This window comes from Phasianus colchicus, chromosome 2 (assembly GCF_987193195.1).
Source record: "Phasianus colchicus chromosome 2, bPhaCol1.hap1.1, whole genome shotgun sequence".
NCBI lineage: Eukaryota > Metazoa > Chordata > Aves > Galliformes > Phasianidae > Phasianus > Phasianus colchicus.
Window position 1 is genome coordinate 57460648 of NC_143437.1, and position 17527 is coordinate 57478174.

The window sequence follows — 17527 nt, forward strand, 5'->3', positions numbered from 1 at the left end:
CTATCTGGCACAAACAGCCCTATGCAAGAGAAGCTAGATCTGGTGTGACTTAGGGACCTATCAGAGCACTAAAACTGGGCTTCGTGATTGCATCATAGATATTACTTACTGAGATTTACATGTTAAACATTTCCTGTAGCTCCCAGAAGTGCTGTTGAAAATGGCTTGCAATTATAGTGTGGCTAAGAAATATTGTCCGTAAGGTGAATCAGCAGCGTATGCATTTACAGAATGAGCACAGCCATTACACTTAGTGATTCATAGCTGCAGGAGTTCAAACATTTACATTACTTAATCAGATGAAGTTCAAGATGGAGATAAAGGCAGATGTTTCACATTCTAAATTGATTTGTTATCACAACTATTTAACAGGATCATGAAAAAAAAATTATAAATATTCTTCCAAGTAGGTGAATGTTTTGTCTAGCATTTCATTTTCAACCCTGGTGCAAATTTTTGTCATCCATAAATGTATTCAGTCTTATCTACAATTGACACAGAATGAACTCTCATATATAAATAAAGAACAAGATACCTGAAATTGCTGATGATTCTGCAGCAGCCCCACTAACCACTGCTGATCTTGAGCATCAGGAGATTCTTGTAGATAAACAACATACCAGTTCTGCCACGTGAATGAATTTATTCACATAAATTGTGGTTTCTGAAACCAGACACCCATACTAAGCCCCTCTAACCAAGTAGTCATCTATCCCTGTCTTGTTCTTGTGCAAAGTAAAAGGGAGTAGCAGTTCCCAAAATTCAACAAGGGAGATATAGGGTCAACACTGTCCCCATGGAGCCTTCAAAGGAGTCAAATTTTGTGCAAGTGAAGCTTTGTGGTGTAATCACTGGATGACAAGGACTTGTAATGGGAGAATACATATGATATAGAGTGTTAATTAGTATTTTACAGAAATAAGGGAACGACTTCATTTTGACAAACTAGGGGAATGAAAGGTTAAGAATTTGATGTTCATACCGAAAAGCAAGGAGAGGAGGAAAAGGAGAAGGAAGGAAAGAGTAAAATGATGAGAAAAAAAGGAGACATCAAGACTAGGGAGGCAGACATTTTCATTTAATTTGATGCAATTTAAGATAAGAAATGTTATTTCCTATTGATTTACCCATAATCTATCTCTATGGCATGAATCAATACCACTTAGAGCTCAAATTTTCAAAAGGATCTCTGATACACAATTTTACTTGGGAATACTATGAACCAGATAAATTGAGAGAAAATGTACACAGGTTTTTGTGAGTTCTCAAGAATAGCTTTGCTAGACCACATATTGTCTATAGGGCTTATATGGAGGTGCCCAAGGACCTGAATTAAGACACCAAAGGAGTAGAGCTAAGCAGATAAGTAGATAGATTATGGTGGAAGCTGCACATCCAAAAACAGTTGGTATGCTTTTTCCTAATCTAAGAAGACTCCTAAACCATATCAGGATAAAGAAGATCAACAAAGCCACTAGCTAACCTGCTGATAAAGCTCCTACTTGGGAGTGAAATCCGTCATCAAATCATAACATTTAGAAAAGCTCCTAGAATTTATCCTGTGCCTGCAACATTTGGATGCTGATTAAACAAGATAATCAGTTCCCAGTTACACAGGGCAGTATTTTCAAAAATTAAATGATTTTAATTCACAAGAGAAGAACTTGTGATGCAAGCTGCATCCAGCAGCCACATCTGGAATACTCTATCACCATCAAAAGCTGAAATTATTTTCTACTTTACTAATTAGAAATTTGTTAAGTATCAAAAAGGTAACATATATCTGAAAAGGTGTTCCTTTTCTCTTCCTATTTATGTTGAAGAAGCTATAGTCATGCACTGGTGTGTAAGAAGCATTTAAGAAACAAGTTTTTTTTATAAGCATGTATGTCAAGGATTTTTGAGGATGTGCAGATTCTGGCTGTATGCTCTTCAGATCAGAATCTGCAATGGAGAGACAACTGGGGTAGAATGATTTGTCTTCACTCCTGCCATCTGTATGACATTTAAGAAATCACTCATTCCTCCATACGCACGTGTGCAGTGGTGCAAGGGCCTCTGGTCATACCTTTATTTGCTTCTGAACCTTTAGTGTGCATCTGCAAGAGGAAGCCAAAGGCACTGTTCTTTCAGGAAGGTTCACCTGCTGTAGGAACTATTCATATTGTTGAATAGTTTCAAATTTTTTCAGACAATTTTTAATTGTGTTGTAGTCTTTGTTTCTTCTTTTCTTTCTTTTTCCTTTCTTTTTATTTATTTTCATTCAGGGATGGAAGAAGAAAAGGCTTTATTATGAATAAACAGAGATTTTCTTCTGTTGCTACGTGTCACAGATTTTGCATTGTTAAGATTTTGCATAGGCTCCCAGGAACTGCAATCTATTATCAGACCTACTGCTGTGTAAGTATATTTACAACCCCTGGATGATGTGGGCACACAGAATTGCTGCATCTTTAATGTCAGTGCCTGCAAGTAGTGTAAAACAACCTTGGTTAGGGTTTACTTCTGGGAGGGTTTAAATAGTTTCCTTAGAATTTCATGCATCTAGTCCTGAGATGATTTTGCCAGATGACTGATTTCATATTCTAATGTTCAGTGCAATGAGTTCAGCCTACAATTTGTACTGTACAATGCTTCTGTAAGATCAGGAGCAGAGGCTATATTCTACTTGCTACAGATATAAGTAGGTGCAGTAAATATATACAAGCATGAGTTTATCTAGAAATGAGATTTTTTTTTCTATTTTGAGATAGATATTCCTGACTCTCCTACTCCCTCTACTCTTGGGAATATATCTGCTGATGTGACACAAACTGAACTGAGACTACTTCTGTTAATCATACTACTAACTGGAACGGATGGGAAAACAACAGGACACTGCATTACGCTTTAGCTTCATTAAAAAAAAAATAATAATAATAATAATAAAAAGCATACAGGGGCTAACACTTCTCAGACTTCTCACTTCTCAGAGATTTTATGTGGAAATTTTTTCTTCCCACTAAATTTCAAAGTCTGCCTGGGCTGCACACACTGGTTAATGCCTTGACTTAGTCAGTGAAAAAACCAGGATGTAAAGTAGCACAGTGTGACATGTCCATGCACTTGAGATTAGTATGCATGAAATTGTTCTTATACCTTGCCACATCATGACTTTGAATGCTGATTTTCAGAAAGTGAATTAGGTAGTTACTTTAAGGGCCCATATCTCTACATTTGCATGTATGGTCTTACTTAAGATTTCATTCACCTATGTGAATAACAGACTGCCTAGGCCACATCCCATTGGGTGATATTTTATGACATATGATTATAACATTACATGTATAGAGATATTTTAATAAAAAATGTTCAGGAAAAAATGTAAAGCCTGTACAGAGATCAATATATTTGTGCTTCTCCTAAAAGCTGTGAGCAGCCTTTTAATAAAATTATTTGCACTTGCACAGTAACTGACCAATATTTTTGTATGATATAAATTTCAGTGAAAGTAATTATTTCCACATGTACACATATGTTTTATGTTCTCTTGTACACACGATTTATGTCAGTATATTATTTTGTCTTAAGCACTTAATAGCTATTCTTTAATAACTACAATTCACTCAATAATTTATACAGACAGAAAAAAAATTCAGTCAGAGTATTTATTATGAGGTGAAGTTCAAACAATTACATTTTTAACATTTGGCACTCCTATATCCAGAAATAATTCCAGTCTTTTGTCTTCCACCCAGTGTGCCAATGTCTTACTTCTGTACTGTACTGTACTGTACTGTGGGGGTTATGTGGCTATTGCAATATGGAGACCATTCACAATACTGCCTAAGGCAAACTCCCAGCTAAATGCTACATAACAAACCTACACAAAATGTAATAAACTCAGCTGTGGACATAATGATGGACAGTCTAATAATTCTGTTCAATATTGCCTGATATTTTCACCCAAACAGCATTTGGGAATGTATCACTTGGTATTAGAATTAGCAATCAATTCCAGATATTTGCTGAAGAGACACTGAATGACTTTCTCATGCCAAATTTTTATTAACCACTCCTGATATGAAGTATGTGCAAGTTTACCTGCCATTAATTCTTCTCTGAAAGAGGAAAATATTCAGAATTCTCCTCTAGTAATTGGATGAGCCCTAATTTATTACTTAGGAAAAGAAAAAAAATCAGCCTACGTTATAATGCATAAGACTAGATTCCACTCAATTATGTTGATTTGAATCCACTGTAATTCCATTACTCATTGAAGTTTTTTGAGATTAATGTTGAAGTGATGGAAACTCAAATGCTTCTCATAATTTCTATTGCCATCTTGAAGCAAAAGGAAAGGTCTCGTAGCAATTTTCTTCTCAGATAGTTTTTAAAGTACAAAGGACTTAATAGTGTATCTCTATGGGGATTTTTAATATGTTTAGGCAAAATTTTTTGATCCCTTCACAAGTATGTGGAAATATTGCATTTCTACCACTTCTGAAACTGAGCAGGCTAAAAGTGTGCTGCACCTATCCATGCACTCTGTAGCAGACCTGAGCATGTGCAAGCATGATCATCAGGCTGGTCATATTCTCAGTGGGCACAGAGCATGTTTTCAGTTTGCTCCACTGATTCACAGAATCACAGAATTTTAGGGGCTAGAAGAGACCTCTGGAGATCATCTACTCCAAACACCATGATAAAGCAGGTTCCCTACAGCAGGTCGCATGTGTAGGCATCCTAGTAGACCTTGAATATCTCCAGAGGAGACTCCACAACCTCTCTGGGCAGCATGTTCCAGTGCTCCATCACTCTGAGAGTAAAGAAGTTTTTCCTTGTATTAGTACAGACCATCCTGTGTTCCAGTTTCTGCCTTTTGCCCCTGGTTCTATTGCTGCATGCCACAGAAAAGAGTCTGCCCTCCATTGACTTGACTTCCACTCTTTATATAATAATAAACTGTTATGAGAGCCTCTCTCAGCCTTCTCCAGACTGAAGAGTCCCAGGTTACCCAGCCTTTCCTTGTAAGGAAGACACTTCAGGCTCTTTGCCACTCTCTGCTGGATTCCTTCTAGGAGACCCCTGTCTGTCTTAAACTGGGAAGCCCAGAACTGTACACAGTAGTCAAAATGTGGCCTCACCAGGGCAAAATAGAGGGGAAGGATCACCTGCTGACCACACTCTTTTTAATGCACCTGTGTACACCATTGGTCTTCTTGACTGCAAGGGCACACTGCTGGCTCGTGGCCAACCTGCTGTCTACCGTGACACCCAGCTCCTTCTCTGCAGAGCTCCCCTCCAGCAGGTCAGCCCCTACCCTGTACTGATGCGTGCAATTATTCCTCCCCAGATGTAGGACTCTACATCCGGATCCTCTCTGCCCAACTCTCTATTCCCATATGTAAAGGCACATGCTTGGCCTTTTTCCAGGTGTAATTATACAGTATCACCACTACTGTTTCCTATGTGTACCTAAAGTTGATCAGACACCAAAGGCTGTTGTTTCCAGGCCTTTTTCCAAATATGCATAAATTAATCAGATGTTTGTCACACTTTTGTTAACCAATTACCCAGGACATGACCAATTGTCTTTTCTAAATCAATTATAAGCAGTAAAAGTAGGTGAGATTATGGCTGGGTTTCAATTATGATAAATAAATACTTAAGTACACCAGGAAATTTAGTCCTGATAAACTGAAATGTACCATTACACAAAAAAATGTTGTATTGTCTTTATTGTGAAGAGGTAAATGACATTCTACTGCCTGAGGAGAAGAACAGGGAAATATGGGGAAATATTTCCTAAGAATATTTTAAATTTAATTATATTTTAATAATGTACTTTATCAAATGTGAATCTGTTTGAAATAACTTTGTGCATATCAAACATGCTTCTGTGATGCATACCAGAAAATATGTGCACATTTTAGAGGTTTCAAGGACCTCTGCAAAGTAGTAAGTATAACTGGAGCAACATGCAGCGTCATGCTTGAAGCTACATGTTTAAGTCTTTCTCAGTTATACACTGCTAGGAAAAAAGAGCTTTTTAAAATGTCTTTTACCGTATAGTTAAATTACAGTATAGCAAAATGAATGCTCAGACTGACTGCTTTCTTCATGGAAATAATGTGTTACTTTATCAGGCAGCCACATGAATTTTAACTTCTATTGTTCACTTGTTCATGTCTTTCTGAGGTGAGCTCATTAGGAGTTGAGGTTAGAAGTGCAATCATGTCAGATTGCTATGAAAAATCTGGTCTCAACTTTCTGAAGTGGTTATTGTCATGAAAACTTGAAGGCAGTTGGTTCAGTTCCTCTTTGGTTCTCTGTGTGCTATGAGAAAGAATAATCTCTTCACCTTATAATTCAAACCACTGGGCTAGATGCTGTCACTGTGTGATATCAAGCATAGAGGTAATATACTTCATATAGTAATGCTACATGTCAGTTCTAGAAAGTGATTGACTTCTGCATTTGATGTGGAAATAGGGGAATGACATCACATCATCTCTTTGTGCTTTTTGCATTAATACTTAAACGGCATACCTCCTTCATGTAAAGCAGGCACATTTAGAAGTAACAGCAAAGCCAATAGGAAGTTAGGTGCTTCAGGGTGCTCATTTATTCAGATTTTCCAGACTGATCTTTAAAACATACTTCATATTCACTTTGAGAAATCTGGCATTTGTTAAGACTTCTTTCCTCCTAGCTGGGCTAAATTACATCATTTTAATTTTGAGTACACTGATATTGATGAATAAATTCTGAAGTATAAAATTCTAGCTGAAACTGGGAGTTACATTAGAAATTTCCTCTCCATACAAAAATTCAACCAGTTTAGTTCCATGCATTTCCATCCGATATAATTTATGTGTTTGGTTGGTTTGTTTGTTTATTTTAATAACTCTTACTTGTTTTGGTTTTAGAATGATAAAATGATCTATTGTTGAGCTTCAAAGTTATGCAGCTATGTCAGTGTGCAAAGCAGACTCTTTGTAGATAAGAATTCTTGACTGAGCAGTGATTGAGAAGATATTTATAACATGCAGGAATCAGTTACAGGCATCAGAATTCACTTTCTTTCACTCTGTATATTTGCTGCATTATTAAATGTGATCTTTTCCATAAACCCCGTCTAGCTTTAGCTTGCAGTAACTTGGTAAACTAACTTGGTAATGAGCTGGTGGTCATTCCGCTTGCTGACATGGAACAGAGCTTAATTTTCCCAAAAAAGCCGCTGCCACTGGCACAGAATGGCATTACCTGTCATTCGCACCTGAAGTATTCATGTTTCATAGAATCATAGAATCACAGAATCATAGAATGGTTTGGGTTAGAAGGGACCTTTAAGATCATCTAGTTCCAACCCGCTGCTATAGGCAGGGACAGCTCCTTCTAGACCAGGTTGCTCAAAGCCCCATCCAGCCTGGCCTTGAATGCTTCCAGAGATGGTGCATTCACAACCTCGCTGAGCAACCTGATCCAGTACAACCTGATCCAGTACCTCACCACCCTCACAGTAAAGAATTTCTTCCAGATATCTAGTATAAATCTATGCTCTTCCAGTTCAAAACCCCTCGTCCTCTCTCTATCTGCCCTTATAAAAAGTCTCTCTCCAGCTTTTCTGTAGGGCCACTTCAGTTACTGGAAGGTTGCTCTGAGGTCTCTTCAGAGCCTTCTCCTCTCCAGGCTGAAGGCTGAAATTAACATTCTATATTACAAATATGAAAGCAGCTCTTCAAACTCATGGATAGTAAGTGCTGTATGATTCATTTTCAAGTAGGAAACTGATAAATTTTTTTCCTAAACATGTAAGTAGTATTTTCTTGCTCTATGTTTACAATTGCTTGTTATTTGATACGTTTTGGATTTTGATTTTGAGCTGAATGCCTGAGAAGTGTGGAAGTAGGACCAAAATCAGTAATAATGTGGAATACAATCTTTGTATTTCTGAAACATTTTCTTTTTGCTTTCTTTTCATTCTAGCTTTGCAAACAGTAAACTGATCAATTCTAAAGGGTATGCTGATGCATGATAACTTACTTTTTAAAGAATGAAATGAAATGGTCTTAATTTGTTGCTGTCACAGAAACCATAGTCACTGACAGCTTCTCTGTGAGATCATCAGAAAAAACTTCATGGTTTTCAAACAGTAGATAGTCACAGATTGGGTTTTCAATCAGCAGGAAGAGTTTTATATTAATTTTAGTAGTTATGGTCAAACGAGATGGCTAAAGCATCACTGCAGCATTTCCTTTGTTTAGCTCATGCAGTGTGAAAGGAGGGCAGGGCTGTAACCATATCTGTCCGTGGAAACATCTGTCTGTGGTAATGGCAGATTGATGTTGCAAGCCAAAGTATAAAGCCTTTGCTACGGCAGAGGTTGCAGTTATGAAGCAGTGCAATGATAATCAGGTTTGCAGGCACTTTCCTATGACATAAGGAGAATCACGTGAGAAAAGAGACAAAAGTGCACTTTCACCATCTTCTTTCTTTCAACTCCTATTAAAGTTTCACTACAGAGCAAAGCAGGCTGGAGGATAGAAAACCCCCTAAGGATTTTGTTTTCCATACAAAATTGTACCACTCCTAATCTCTTCACAGTCTCTGAGACAACAGTGATTGATAAGCCTTCCTTGATATCAGTCAGTGATGCTTAATGGGGCATGCAGCTGACCAAGTGAGCTGTGAAGCTCTCCCTACGAGATTTCCAGCTGGGAAGAAATTCTTCTCAACCTCAAGCTACTATCAGTTTGCAGATTAATTTCATTTGGACTGCTGTCATGCCACATTAGCTCTCTGAATATTTCTGATGGTAGAAAAATACAGATTTATTCTGTAAAAAATGACATGTGAGGATATGGATTTTCTGCTATTCGGTGACTCAAGTATAATCATTATGTAAAAAAGATAATTTCCCCAAATGGCCTAATTGGCAGCCTTAAACCACTAACTCAGAATCCTGATGCACAGTTTTCTTGTAAAGAGACAGTGGGTGATCTGAGTGCCACCAGCTGTGGTAGTGGGAGAACTGGAATCATAGAATCATAGAATCACAGAATCACAAGGTTGGAAATGACCTGCAAGGGCCACTTATCTCTCTCTTCATTTATCACTATTCCTCTATGGAAAATTACTGTCCGTCTGTCAGACCTTGTTGCTGAACTGCTCATTTTCTGCTTGTTGTGCAAATTGCTCCTTGTGCAAACTGCACCTTAATTTGCTTCAGTCAAGATAAGTTAGTTTAAATAACTTAAAAGTAGGCTTTACTAAGCTACTCCACTTGGTGTAGTTATCTCACAAACTTCAGGTCTGAGGAGACCTCAGCTCCCAGCCCGCAGTGGTCAGGATTGGCGGATTGGTCAGCATAGTGGAAGGGGGGTCAGACTATCCCTGGCTCTGACAGCATATGCATCTGAGTGTATCCATGACTGATTATTGGTGGGAGAGAAACCATTTTGTGCTCATGTTACTGGCAGGCTCTGCATTGATTGGAAAAAAAGGAACAAACCAAAAGCTTCCTGAAATGTGACTGAAATCAGCAGAAACCACACATACAGCAGATAGGGTAAGGAAGACACTGTACTCAGATGATCATTTACCCTGGTTTTGTACTTTAACAAGACTCCAGTATTTATGAACAGACTTTTTTGCTGTTTGCTTTTCCATGCTGTGCCCAGGGATAAAGCCTTTAGTTGCGTCTCACTCTTTGCTGTGTAATGTTTTCCTTTAATGCAAATATAATCATTTTCCAAACAGTGTTTCATCAATTGTTTTTTTGTTGTTGCTTTTTGTTCTTTTTTTTTTTTTTTTTTTTTTTCCTGGAAGGCTACCTCCCTCCGTTATAGCACATTTCTACTAATGAAAGTATTTTTATTCCAGTCCAAAAGCACTGGTGCAACAGGGCAACTGGAAAAAAAATATAGAGTAAGTGACATTTCCCTCACTACGTTTGTTTTTTTTTTTTTTTTTTTAATGTCTTTCAGTTTCTTCCTTCAGCCCGAAGTGCCAAAAAAGGCTTGTTCAAGGGCAGAGCTCATCTTGGTGTCATGTCATAGTTTGCAGATGATCTTCAATTTCTGCATTTTACATCTTTAAAAAAAGCTAGGGACATTTTCTTGGTTCCTTGGTATTTTTTATAATGCCACATCTCTGATCTCAGAGTCATAGCTGTGCTTTACTATCTGCTTTTTATTTTAGATTTTTCCTTTTCAAGTATCCTTTTGAAGACCTTTATCATTATGAGTCCTAAGACTCAAAATACACTACACAGACAAGATCTTTGCTCTGCAACAATAACTGCAGGGGAGTTCAGATCTTACATTAAAGGCAATTTTTCACACATCTGTTTTAGTCTCTAAAAGATGAACTAATCTGTGAGACTTTTCACGAGTTTCCCAATTGCTTGCTCTTCTTTTCAACTCCACCTGTAACTGTCCACTGTGGTTACTCCAGGTTTACAGATCAAGCTGAAGTGAAGTCAATATGAACTGGTCTTCAACATATAATGGCAAAATACTGAAAAAACAGAAACTGGTAGCATGGCTACCCAGAGTCAGCAAATACTTTCAATTTTAAAAGTCTTTAGCCTTCAGGGGATGTCCCAGGCCACCCAGAGGTGCAGCATCTACTCAGTATGAATAAAAAAACCTCTCACTTTTTGCTATATTTATGCCAATAGCCTCATATGTTGACAGCTCCTTCCTCCTCAGAAGGTTAACCTCAACTGGTTTTACAAAACAGGCTCAACTCTGATACAAAATTTCTGGGAAAAAGAAGGGAGAAATGTTGGGTAATGAAGCTGAGCATGAGAGAAACAGGAAAGGCAAGTTGTAGTCCCTGCTGTGGGGAAGAGGTACTTATATAAAGTTAGCTTCAAAAGGAAATACTGAGAGTTCAAATTAATTATTGACAGTATACTAATAGTATAAAATGCCTAGTGAAAACAAAATTGTCATGCCTCAGTTGTGCTGTGATGCTGAACTGTCAGCAATGATAAACAGGTGCCTTATGCTGGGGGCTCAGCCCAGAAGTGTGCTGCCCAAATCTGCTGGGCTCCTTGTGTCAACCTTTTCTTTGTGTTTCCAAGTGTATTTAACTCCTGAAAAACGAAGGGAGTGTTGCTGCGCGATCAGAGCATGCGGCTCTCTTCTGAATCCAGTGTGGGGAGCCTAGGAAAGATCCCTGCTTGGTCTAAAAATCCCATGACTTTGAGATCAATAGGAGAGCAGAGCTTCCTAGCAAAACCATAAGTTCTGTGGATCTGTACAGTCTGCAGGGCTAGGTCCCACCTCCACAGCAAGAATGAAGTATTGAAAAAGCAAGGGGGGGGGGGTGAGGTGGAAAGAAATGCCTTCTGAGGTCTCTTCCAAAGGAAACCTACAAGTGTTGCAAAACACCATGGTTTTATGCCATAGTATATTTGTTTTCAGCTTCAGAATTGTTATATCCATTTAGGACTGTTCTCTCCAAAAAATCTAATTAGGCAGAAGAGGGATTTGAATCTGATCCTGTAATGTAGATAAAAGTTTCTACCTGCAGCTTACAGAGCACAAGGAGAATAGCACTGACTCCATCATCCTGGTGCTGTCATATAATTGCAGAGGTAGTTGCTTGGTTGTGCATCCTGAGGGAAATTGAAACCTCCCACTTTTGCAAAAATAGTACTGACTCTATACTCTTCATGACAACATTTTTCCTTTACTAGCTAAAATGATGTTCTGTGCTCTGTTTCCCGAGGGCTAGGAACTAAATGGCAAGGTATTTAAAAAACAGATGCTACAAATTACATCCTAAATCCTCCTAGGAAACCAATTCCTATGTCCTGGTTCTCAATTTTAAAAATGAGATAACTGTTCCCTCTTATCTTGCATGAATATTGCAGAAATGCATTTGAGTCTATGAAGCACTCAGATACCACAGTGGGGGGAACTGCAAAAAAGCTATAGAGAGTATACTAATTCTGACTTCAGAAGAGGTTGGAGTGTGGTAGATGACATTTGATGGGCTGTATGCTGAAAAGCAAAAAGAAAACAGCGTATTAAATAGCTGCCAGCTGAATGGGAAACTTGTGTTGAATGACAGGGAGGCTAAAAAAAAAGTAATATATCATAACGTGTGTCATAGTTTACATGAAAACAGTGAATTAATTAAACTTCTGCAGGCTTCCCCTAAATGTCAAATGCTTACTCTTTTAAATTCTAATTTTTATTTTTATTTTTTTTTTTAATTTTTTTTTTTTTTTTTTTTGAGGAGGGAGGTATACGCAATGTTTATCTTTGAAAATAAACTATATTTCCCTGGAGAGATTGTCCTGGCCTTATCCCAAGATAATTTCTTTACACAAAAGTAAACATGAAGGATGCCCTGTTGAGAGAAGGAGTGACTTCCCTCATTCTCTTTCTCTCTTTATGTGTCACCTTTCTCCAGGGTGACAGGTGGATGTGTCCTTGCTGGAGTTCTCTGGTTCACACTCTGCTGGGCTGGACCACCAGGCTCCTGTGTCACCTACTTCTGACATCAGCCCATAAATCACCACATGTGCACCCTGTGGCTTGGGGACACCAGCAGCTTTTTGAGGCAGATCAGAGCAGGTAGAGATGTTGCTCGTTTACTCACAGACACAGAGCAGGCAGAAAATTGCTAACACACGTCTGCTCATCTGCATCCTGTTCATCCTTCACAGAGCTCAGATGTCCAACTGCTTCAGGTGCATTCAATGAAGTCCCACTTTGCCTCTATCTCCATGTCAGTTTTTTTGTTGTTCATCCCCTCTGATCCTAAGCTGGCAGTCTCAGAGCAGAAACCAGCAAATACAGTGAACTGCCACACAAAACTCAGTGACTTCCTCAATTTTGGGCAGACATTGTAAGGTAGAGGAAACGCAGGTCTTAACATCTTTCCACAGTTTTATATTATCATCTCAAGTTCTTTTGCCTTGTAAGCTTTACCATTTTGTATTATCAAACCCTGGCTTTGGCCTTTGATAACTATAATTAAGACTTTGAAGAGGTTAACGTTGTTCCCTTTTGAGATAGTCTTACTGACGTAGGAGGACTTAAAAGACAGCTCCTGCTCTGCCAGGCAGCATTAGGAACAGTGCTGGCTGACTGAACTGGGAAACCAATGGAAAAGAGAAGCTCTTTTAGAGCAAAAGCAGAAGGGACAAATAATTTTCTGTGCCCCTCTTGTATACACACTGACCTTTTGTTTGCCTTTGGAAAGAAGAAGCTTGGAAACATATAATTAACTCGTCTTTCTATGAATTTTATTTCCAAGCTGTGACAGCAAACAGAAAAACAGTGATAATCTGCTATCTGTAGCAGATACTTCAAAGCAGCTTGAAACACACTGGGACACTGGAACACAGCTTCCAGAAGCAACATCAGAAAGCCCTCCAAACTATTTATATCTGTAGCCATAAGATGATGGTCATGGAGTTCCTGTGTTTGATGTATCTCAGCTTTCTTCCATGGCAAAAAAGGGACAGCTCAATTTTGAATTTGAAGAAGACATGCTGTGCATCAAAACTGACAGAAAACTGGTAGTGAAATATGTACAGCTTGCAGCCTCCTCTCACTAAACGAGCATCGTACTTCTTACTTTCTAGCATGGCAAGGTGTTATGAAAAGTTTAGCTGGCTTTTCAGCACCCAACATATTCTGGTCAGAGCATGGAGACAGAGGCCCACTGGTCCATGGATCAGGCATGATCACCAATGAGTTTATAGCATTAGTAGGTATAAATCAGTGAGTGCCAATGAAAAGAGGTACTTCATCATCATTATATTTTAAAATATCTCACAGTGTGAAATACTTACTTAAGTATTAAGACAGAATACATAAGAAGACAGATATCTTTAACTTCAAAGCTTTGGTAACTTTCTAAACCAGTGCCTTGTACTTTTGCTACCCGTCCATTCTTTTAACTTCAGATATTTCCCCTTCCTCTCTTTATTCAGTCATAGCCTTTCAAGACTTCTGCAGCAGAAAAATATTTTTGACTGTGAGACTCATCCAAATTCATTTTTTTGTTCTCCTTTCAGGATAGAGGCATATAGCACTCTTCAAGATCAACTGATTCAAAGGAGGCTTTGATTTTAATTTTTAACATTAGAAATGCTCCAAACAAGCCTACAGGTATGGGGTGATATTTTTCTCACAGTTTTTTCAAGAATTAGCGGAGAGTTAATAAAGCTTTAAGCAGGCATATCTAATGATCTTTAACAACAGGTGGTAAAGCTCACTTACACAGTTTACCCACTGCTGGCTGCAAATGAGGGTCCTTCAGGAGAACCAGCTACAGAATGGCTTACTTCTTTTAATAATACCAACCTCTGTTTCTATGGAAACAGCACATCATGTTTGCTACTTGCAAGACATGTGTTTAGCCCCTTTTTAAAATAAACTGTGTACTCTTTACATTGTTTTTAAAACTGAAAACCACTGCGCTTCGAACACACCAAATTATTAATTCCTCTCCTTCTCCTCTAAATAAAAAAGGCATTCACTGTATGGTCCATAATAGCCATGAGAGGTAATGACATTTTTGTTGGTTACTGTTCCTAAGAATGATTATCTGACTACCGTGTGCTAGAAATTTTGGAACCATGGCCAAAAATGAACACTATCAAGTTAAAAATGGTAACCACTTGGCTTCATTAAGCACATCCTTTCCTGCTAGATTTTCTATGCATCTGAATTTGGTGATTCTCAGCACTACACTTTGAAAGTGCTTGCTCATCATATTGCTAGCTACTTAAAATTGCTAAAAGCCCATTTGTCAAATGCCTAATGTGTCGCATATATGCACATGCTTACCTGTGCTTGTACTGCACCATCAGTTTTTCAGACTGAATCAACACTGAAATTAATGAGGCTTTCCTCCCAAATTGCTGATATGAAACAGAACTGGGTAATTATATTGCAAATGAAATCAGATGTTAAAAGCTGCAACTTGTCTATGACATTGATGGGTGTTTAAATCATACTGAAACAATTTTAAAATCTGATTAGCTTACCACAGAGGCTGTTTTTATAGCTTCCCATATCTTGAGCAGTGAAAATAGGCCGCTCCGTTTCAAACTGTGATGGAATGAAGATTTACAGAGCTTGGACAGTCAAAAGGATGGCATTATAGGGTTGTCAGAGTAACAGGCCTTGGGAATCTGCACTGTTTATGTTTAAAGGGAGAAGTCAGCTGGAGGCAGACATCTGAGGCATGGTGGATTGATTTGTAGCTTAAAAGCAGATTGTGTTTGGGGAGAGAAGAATGGAATTCTGGCTCACATCTGACTTTCAGATGATATAACCAAAAGACATTTCCTTGAAAAAAAAAAAAGACAGTATTCATACAGCCCCACTTTTACAGCAGCATGTTCAAATATCTGGTGAAACACAGCCTCACCTTTGCAGTCGGTAATTAAGGGAAAAGGTTGGTGTCAGGATGGGAAGCGAAACCTATAAGCCAGTAAAAATTAAAAATAAAAATAAAAAAGGAACTGTTTAAGGTTTAAAGAAAGATACATCAATCACAATTCATACATCACTTCATATGGCATTTGAATACCACTTTTTGAAGTATGGAAGAGATTTCATTCCACGTTTCTCACACAGCAAACTGCACTCATTGACTGGGGCTTTCTTTGATGCTCATGAGGTAAGTATAAAAGTATAATTTGCATAGTGAATTTTTAAAAATCAGCACTGTATTGAAGAGAGCTTGGGGTAGGAAAAAAAAAATCTTAAAAGCTGAAAAGCATTGTAAGGATTAAATGAAGGATTTATAATTCCTATAAATTAATTCTCTTGATTCATGGTACAAACATGGCTGATAGAAACCTAAATCTTCTAGGAAATGGAAGTTTTACTGTGTTAGGAAGCTTCTGATTCTTCTGTTTCTCTACTACTTCTCAGAATTATTCCTTGTAATTCGTTACTGCAGTGGAACCCCTTAGCCAATTAATGAAGACCTGCAATTTCCCATCTGTTCATATTGTGCTAAATTGTACTTTGTTATTACTGTAGCATTTTCAGTTCTCTGTAGATCAATATGTTGCACTGTCATTTAAAGGAGAATATTTACTCTGGAGTTGAAAAGGTTTTCTACAAGAAACACAGTAATTTTCTTTTGAAGTAAGTTGTCTTTCCTCCTGCCTTGTTCTGTGCTATTTTCCTGTATATTTCTGTTGCAAGGAAAATTTTTAATATAAGCTTTTAAAGACACACAGGATGTTTTTCTATTACAGCTGAAACTGTTGATTAAATGGATAGAAATATCAGAAATATTTTTCAGTAGCTGATTCAGTAGCTACCTCATAGCTACTTCAACTCTCTGTACCACATAATCTAAGCTACTTCCAGAACCATTGAGTCTATAATAATAGAGTCTTTGCACTTCTCAGTTTCTAATTTATATTTGAATAAAGACATCTTATAGAATCGTTGGGGGCATTTTTATGTAATTCTGTATTGGTGGATATGGATAATCATCTCGCTTTTTTATTTGCCCTGCTATTTTTCTACCATTTTATCAACTTTTTTAGTTATAGAGTGAGAAGGGTTTTGTAATTTGTTCTTGTGCATAGGATCTTCTATAGATTCTCTATCTATTAAACAGGTGACTGCAACAGACAGGGGCAGCACCTTTGTGTTCAGTGAGCAGAGCCACTGTTCTCCTCATGCAGGAGAACACCTGTGCCTGCCCCCAAACGTCTGATGCCTGTTTCTGCTGTTCCTCTCCACAGCAATTCTCCTGTGGGTAGCACATCCCACATCACTTTGGCCATGCATCCCTCTGACAGGGTAGATTATATATCGTCTTTTCTAGCATGGCTGTAATAGCATAAATTTTGTGCCCAAACTGCTGTTTAGTGAGCCGATGGTTTCTCTCAAGGAGCACTCTCCTTCCTTCTCTTTCCTCTCAACAACTGTTCAAAAAGTCAGGATCTGTTGAAGAAGAAAATACTCTTCACTCATTACTAAAAAATACTTCTCACTCAGTAGGAATTGCAGCACCAAAATACTTGCCTTTTTTTTTTTTTTTTTCCCAGCTGTTGGAAAATGTAAGCTCCTGAATGAACTTTCTCAATGAACAGAAGAGGAAGTAGAGTTTTCTAAATGCCATGGAGAGTTATTTTAGGCTATAATTGTTAAGTTACATTTCCAATTTGTTGAACCTCAGCAAAATTTGGAAAGATGTTATGAAGGGTCTGATACACACCTGAAAATTATCTGAAGTGTACTAGAGCTGCCATTTTTTTAAGGACAGTATTGCACTACAGTTCTGTCAGTCTCTTCTTTAAGATAAATATAGAAGATTATGCCAGTAACTACAAGTTTGTGCTTAAACCCATCTTGTCCATCCCTTCCACTTCCTTAGTATTTCGGACCTGATTAATGACAGTATTTCTTGCTCAATCTCGTGACACTTATGATAGCCAGGATTTTTTTCTTTGTTTTGGAAATCCTCTTTATTTTCGTAAAAGTCTATAGCATGTATGATGTGATATCACAACACTTAGTTTACTTTTTTTTTATGCTAC